The 6000-nt window shown below is 56.0% G+C and overlaps 1 protein-coding gene across 1 annotated transcript in view; it reads right to left on the minus strand.

Annotated features, from left to right (window-relative positions):
- Window positions 1–5920, minus strand: part of LOC111157131 (transducin beta like 1X-linked) — a 237685-nt gene extending 231765 nt beyond the window's left edge. The window contains exon 1 of the mRNA XM_022518374.1: window positions 5881–5920. The gene's annotated coding sequence lies outside the window, so the exon portion shown is untranslated. The remainder of the gene's footprint in view (window positions 1–5880) is intronic.
- Between the last annotated feature and the right edge of the window lie 80 nt (window positions 5921–6000).

Consider the following 6000-nt stretch of genomic DNA (forward strand, 5'->3'; position numbering starts at 1 on the left):
GGGAGGGTGGAGGGGTTCCCGTAAAGGCATCCGAGGCTGAGCTGACATGCAATTATGAGAACCTGGAAAGCAGAGCTGATGGGGGAGAGGGAGGGGGTCCAATGGAGGATGCCTTTGGGGTGATGAACTCACTCTGTATCCCCATTTTGGTGCTGGTTACACAAACCTATGCGTGCGCACACTCACAAAACTGTAAACTGAAAGAGATGATAGTCCACCTTCTCATACACTAATTTGGGAAATTATACACACGCATGCATGCATATGGACCAGCCCTGAAACTGAACTTAAGGGCGGTGGGGGGTGGGGAGATAAGGAAGGGAAGGTAGCAAGTTCCAGAGACCGTCATAACCATCGTAACCGCACTTGCACACCCAATTCCCAACTTCAGCGTGGAGGAAGGCACCAGCATACAGGGCTCTGAGCATAACAGCCCTACCTCCTTTCAAGGCTGAGAAAGAAATTCTATTTTCTCTCTCTTTCAATAAGAAAATGAATGACAGAGAAAGACACTGATCTGCCCAAAGATGCATCAGGGCAGGGCGAGCTGCCCACAAAACAACTTTCCCCCACAGCCGCGTCATCTGCCCCGGGGCCACCAGGAGCCCAAGAAGGACCCCCGCACATTACCGAAAGTAAGACCGAGCAAGCGTGTGACACATGAATACAACGAAGACGGGAAAGTCGAGAAACACGCTTTCCAGGTGCACTGGCATCTGGGGACTCTGAACTACTTGGGTTGAGGGGGAGGTTAGGCAACTAAGAGCCGTCCCCCCCAACACCTGTTGTCCTTGTTTCTATTCCTTCCCCCAAGCCCCTTCACTCGTGCTTTGTTTCCCGCTCTTGCTGCGAGATCAGAAACGTCCTTTCTCAACCTGCGATGTGATGTGACTTACTTCCTAACAGATTCCCGAAAAGCACGGGTGTGCCAGAACACAGAACTCGACACAGAGCTTTGGCTTGGCACCCACCTCCCCCCAGCCTCTGTCCCACACACGGTCATATATATAGTGTTGAATTCAGGGTTGGCTTCCCCGCCCCGGTAGCCCTGGCACTTGGCTCCAGATCATTCTTTGTGGTGGGGACGGTCCTCTGCAATGCAGGCCATCTGGCAGCATCCACAGACCCCCAGGATGCCAGGAGCACCACCATTCCCCTCCCCCATGCTGTGACCACTGAAAACGTTTCTAGAGGTTTCCTTGAAGGTAGTGGGCAAAAATGCCCCCACTGAGAATGCTTAGCCGACTGCGAGATTCTGGAGTTCACTGGAGTTATGCCAAGCACAACTGCCATAAACCACCACCGCCCTTGTCCTCACCTCTGAAGACGTCCCCTTTCTTTGGAAGCCAAGCGTCATCCCCATCTCCAGGTCTAGTCCCACCTGCCACGGCACCCAGTTCCTCATCAAGACTGAAACACCTCTTTTCCAGTGTCTTCCCTTTACATGTGCCCAATTCCATTTTTCACTGGCTTTCAGCTCACGTCTACAGTCTTCGATCACGTGGCGGGTTGTCAACAAGGACTTCAGAGCCACACGGGAGCAAACGTGCCCAGAGAGCACACGACCGTCTTGAGTCAAGTTCCCCGCACCCGGGTCCAGAAGCCACCCGGGGAACAAATTCCTTAGTGACAGCGCTTTTCCCTTGAGGTCTGCAATGCATTTTCTCAGACTCGGCCCTCTCGACCGTATAAACATGTTGACTTTGCAAGGCCCTCCTCACATCTAGCTCTTACTCTGGCTTTGCTGGGTCTCACTGTGCCAATCTGGCCAGTATAGTCGGTTTGGTCAGGTCCCCGTGGAAAGGATGCAGAGGGGGGAAGGGCCATGGAGGGCAAGACCCAGGGGGAAAGCTCGCATCCCAGTCTCTGCTCAGGAGGCCGGTTACTTCCTTCATCCTAAAAATAGTTGGCGGGGGCGGGGGGGGGGGGGATATCGTTCCAAGTTTAAAAAAAAGAAGTGTTTACGCAATGACTTTCGTCTTGCTTCCTGACTGAAACTATTTTGTCAATGTTTTTAAGAGTGAAAAATTATCTTACTGGATGTAGCACATTATTGGGGGTGGGGGCACAAATGCAAGGTATCAGGAAACCACAGCTAAGACAGCATCATGTTGGACACAGAGCCTCTGTGACCGTCACCTAGGCCGGGCGCTGGACCTGGCAGAGCCATGCGCACAGGGCCGGGAAATCGGGACGGCTTTTCTGGGCCCGGCCTCCCTTGGCAGAGGCCCCTCTCCCTCCTCTGGAAAATAATGGGGAAGAACTTCGGTATTTAGTAAGTACTTGCAGCCCAACGCTGACCGTCACAGCAGAGCCCTGAGGAAGCCACAGTGAGTGAGGAAAGAGGGCAGAAAGGTCATCTGGGAGATCACCACTCTGACACCCACAAAATTGATTCCTCCCCAAACGGGGTCCCAACCCTCATTTACAAATAAAATTTCTAACCCATTACTGTAAAAAAATACAAAGAATTGTGAAAAGGACACATCAACTAAGTAGTAAAAATAACACCCTGACTCAGGAACCGGGAGTACAGGAAACAGCTGTAGCACTGAGCCATTAAAAAAAAAAAAAAAATACTTTGACGATTGTGGAATCTCACTTTGTTGGAAAGATTTCCTATCAGCCTTTTTAATATGGAAGATTCTGACCTCAAGACTCAAGACTCAAACTTCACGGGGGCGGCGGTGCTGACAGCCCCGCGGCAGCCACAGTGAGGGAGGGTTACCATACGTACACCAGGGCCTCCCCGAGACTAACAGCGTGGGCTCCCCGAGCCCAGGAGATGCTCACCACACTCTCCTTAGGTAGGCATCTTGGGGACTGGCCAACAGCTATGTCTTTTTTCCGAAGGGGAAACCAATGCAGAGATTCCAACCCCAGTCCCCCAGGGCTACCGGCTCAGGGAGGGACTCTGGCCTGGAGTCCCGGTTTTCTAATTCAAAACTGATCCAAAGCACCCCAGTCCAAAACCATAGCTCTCAACTGCAAGTTAAGAATCATTCACCGGGGGCGGGCTGGCTCCGTCAGTAGAGCACGCGACTCTTGATCTCAGAGTCGTGAGTTCAAGCCCCACATTTGGGCCTGAACATTGGAGCCTACTTAAGAGAGAACAAAAAAAAAAGGAACCCATTCGCTGAAATCACTTTCCTGGGTCAATCACCTGCGGAAATGGGTCCTTTTTATTTTTCTTAAGCTCACCTGTGAATTATTTCACACTTGTATAGCTTCTCCCCTCCCCCCACAAAAGTACACTAATTATTAAGATTTCATTGCTGTTAACTAGAGCAGCACCCTCTAACATAACTTTCTGTGTGGCCTGCGCTAATTAATACAGTGGCCACTGAGTATGTAAATTATGGCCTCAGAAACTGAAAGAACCGTTAATTTTACGGAGTTTTAATTAACTTGAATCTCCATGTTCACATGTGGCCGGTGGTTACCCTCCCGGACAACGAAGTTATGAAAGCAATTTCTCCACCGTGGTCAAAGCCTCTTGATTCCGTGCAGCTACATCTGTATCTGTTCACGGATTTCACCGCAGATCCCCGTTTGTGAATGTGTGCATGTCATCTGGAGAGCTTTAGCTGTCCAAACGTGAAAACTCTTGCCAGGCAGACATGAAAACAGGAACAGCAAGCGTTAAGAGCTGGGCTTCGGGAATCAGACAATCCTCCCTCCGCCCTGTGTTAGCAAGTCAGTGTTCTCTCCGCAGAATAAAAATAATAATCGCCACGCACGCAGCATTAAGTGCACGACACTCAAATAGCTTAAAGAAAATTATTCGATTTGTGCAACAGCAAAACTAACATGTACAGGCCGCTTTACAGTTTTAGGAAAACTTACACAGGCTTTCTGTCTGCACCATACACAGTGAGGACCACGATTTCCATTCCCTTTTCTTACTTTACGTACATGGAAATGATGTTCAGAAAAGCTGCAGGCCTTCAAGGTCAGCAGGGCAGGCCCTTCACCAGTTTAGGCCAAATGGGGCAAAGGTTGGGTTTCTAGCCGAGCAGTAAGTGTCAAGACAAAGTTGGACTCAAGGGCTCTGTCCACCTCTTTGTAGAACCACTGATCCCCCTCCTGACAGTGGGTTCAGGGAAACTCCTGATGCCTTGCCCGGGGGAGGAGCCTACAGCTCCCACGGGGGAAGGTCAGATTAAGACTAACCAGGACCTCGGAGCCGCTCTATCCCTACTCAGCCCATTAAAACGTTCAAACATTCAAGAAGGGTGCGGAAACGTGGGTATGGGTAACTGCCGGACTGATGAAGCCCTGTATACAAGCAAAAGGAAAAGCCAGCCCCAGAAGATCCAGCTAATACTACTTGTCCCAAAGTGCACACTGCCCAGTAAAATACCTAAAAATCTCGGGTTTTGTCCCCCAGGTGTGTGTTCACTTAAGGACTGGAACCCCCTTAAGGGCCATTTTAATAAGTGGGTCAAATGATGAACTTCAACTTTTATCCCGGGATTAGTCATCCGGCTGGGTGATTTTCTGCAGAATCTGCAGCCCAAGTGAACCACTACGATCCTCTAAAATAAAAGTGTCATCTTAATGTCTTTCCTGTGCCATACTCAGCATTCCGGGCCCGCACTCATCGCCTCTTCTCTAGGAATAACAAGTTGGAAACTTTTTATAAAATCGGGGAGAGCCAACTACCACCCGGAAGCCGCCGCCGGGGACCTTCGCAGGGCTCTCCCCTCGCCCCCACCCCTCCCCCTCCCCCTCCCCCTCCCATCCGGAGTCCCGCCCCTCCCCTTCCAGGTTACACCAGGGACTGGGGCGGCGCGTCGGGAGAGAAAAACAGCCAGAAGTCGGGTCGAGCCCCATGTGACCGTGCCAGCCAGAAACAGCAGCCGGAGCAGCAGGCGGTGGGAGTCTGTGTCTTTGGGGGTTCTGCTCCACAACATCCCCGACTAGGGGGGAGTACGAGAAACCCGCCTCCACCTCTAACTTTGTGGAATTTCCAGCGCACTTGGCTCGGGGAAGGCCAGGCCGTGCAGCGAGCCGGGGCCGAGGCCTGACCGCGCGCTCGGGCGGCGCACGTGAAGCCCAGGCCCTACCCCCGAGCGGGCGGGCCTCTAGCGACCCCAAACTGTCATACACCAGGTGGGCACCCACACCCAAAGGCGCACCACACGCCGCTCCCGGCATCGCCCCCCCCCCCGCCGCAGGGACGGTGCCCCCGGGGAGCACAGCCCACGACACCGACCTGGGGGCTCTCGTCCCCCGAGCCCCAGGAGCAACAGGTCTGCACCCTGTCCAGGCCGCGCTCGGCAGACCCCGCCTCGCCAGGGGCGCCCCCCCACCCCCGCCACACACAGACACGGATGTCGCCCTCAGCCGGGTCCCCTCGCTCCTGCCTGGAGCCCCGGACTTCCTTGACAGTTTCCGCGTCTCGGAAACGGAGCAGCCGCCGGGCCGCGCCGCCTCGCCCGCCCCTCACTCCGCCGCGCGCCGCCGCGCTGCCACCCGGTCCCGGGCCGGGCGCCCCTCCCCCACGGGGGGATCCCGCGGCGGCGCAGGTCCGCCCCGCCGGCCCCAGAACCCGCAGACAAAGGGACCCCGGGGGCCGGGCCGGGCGCTCCCCCAAACTTACCGGCCGCCGCCCCCTCCCCACACCGCCCCCCCGCCCCCGCCCCCGGCGCGCCGGCACTTCGGGGAGCGGCCGCAGCGGGGTATTGTTCAGCCTGCAGGGAGCGCGCCGCACCCCAGCCCGAAGCCCGGGCACACTTGGGGACCCGTCCCTCCAGAGCCCCGGCGGCGGGCGCAGCGCGCTGGCGCCCCGCGCCGCCTGCCCGCCGCCCCCCACCCCCGCTGGAGAAGTTTGCGCCCCCCGCCCCGCGCCCGGCCGCCGGAGCCCCGCGCACTCACCTCGCCGCCGGCAGCGCAACTTGTGGCGGCGCCGCCGCGCTCCGAGCCTCCCTGCCGCCGGCCGTCGCCGAGCCCGGGCCGTGCCGCGGCCGAGGAGGGCCCGGCGCCCCGGAGCAGCCG

Source organism: Enhydra lutris, unplaced genomic scaffold (assembly GCF_002288905.1).
Source record: "Enhydra lutris kenyoni isolate GAN:26980312 unplaced genomic scaffold, ASM228890v2 scaffoldscaffold52, whole genome shotgun sequence".
NCBI classification, from domain to species: Eukaryota; Metazoa; Chordata; class Mammalia; order Carnivora; family Mustelidae; genus Enhydra; species Enhydra lutris.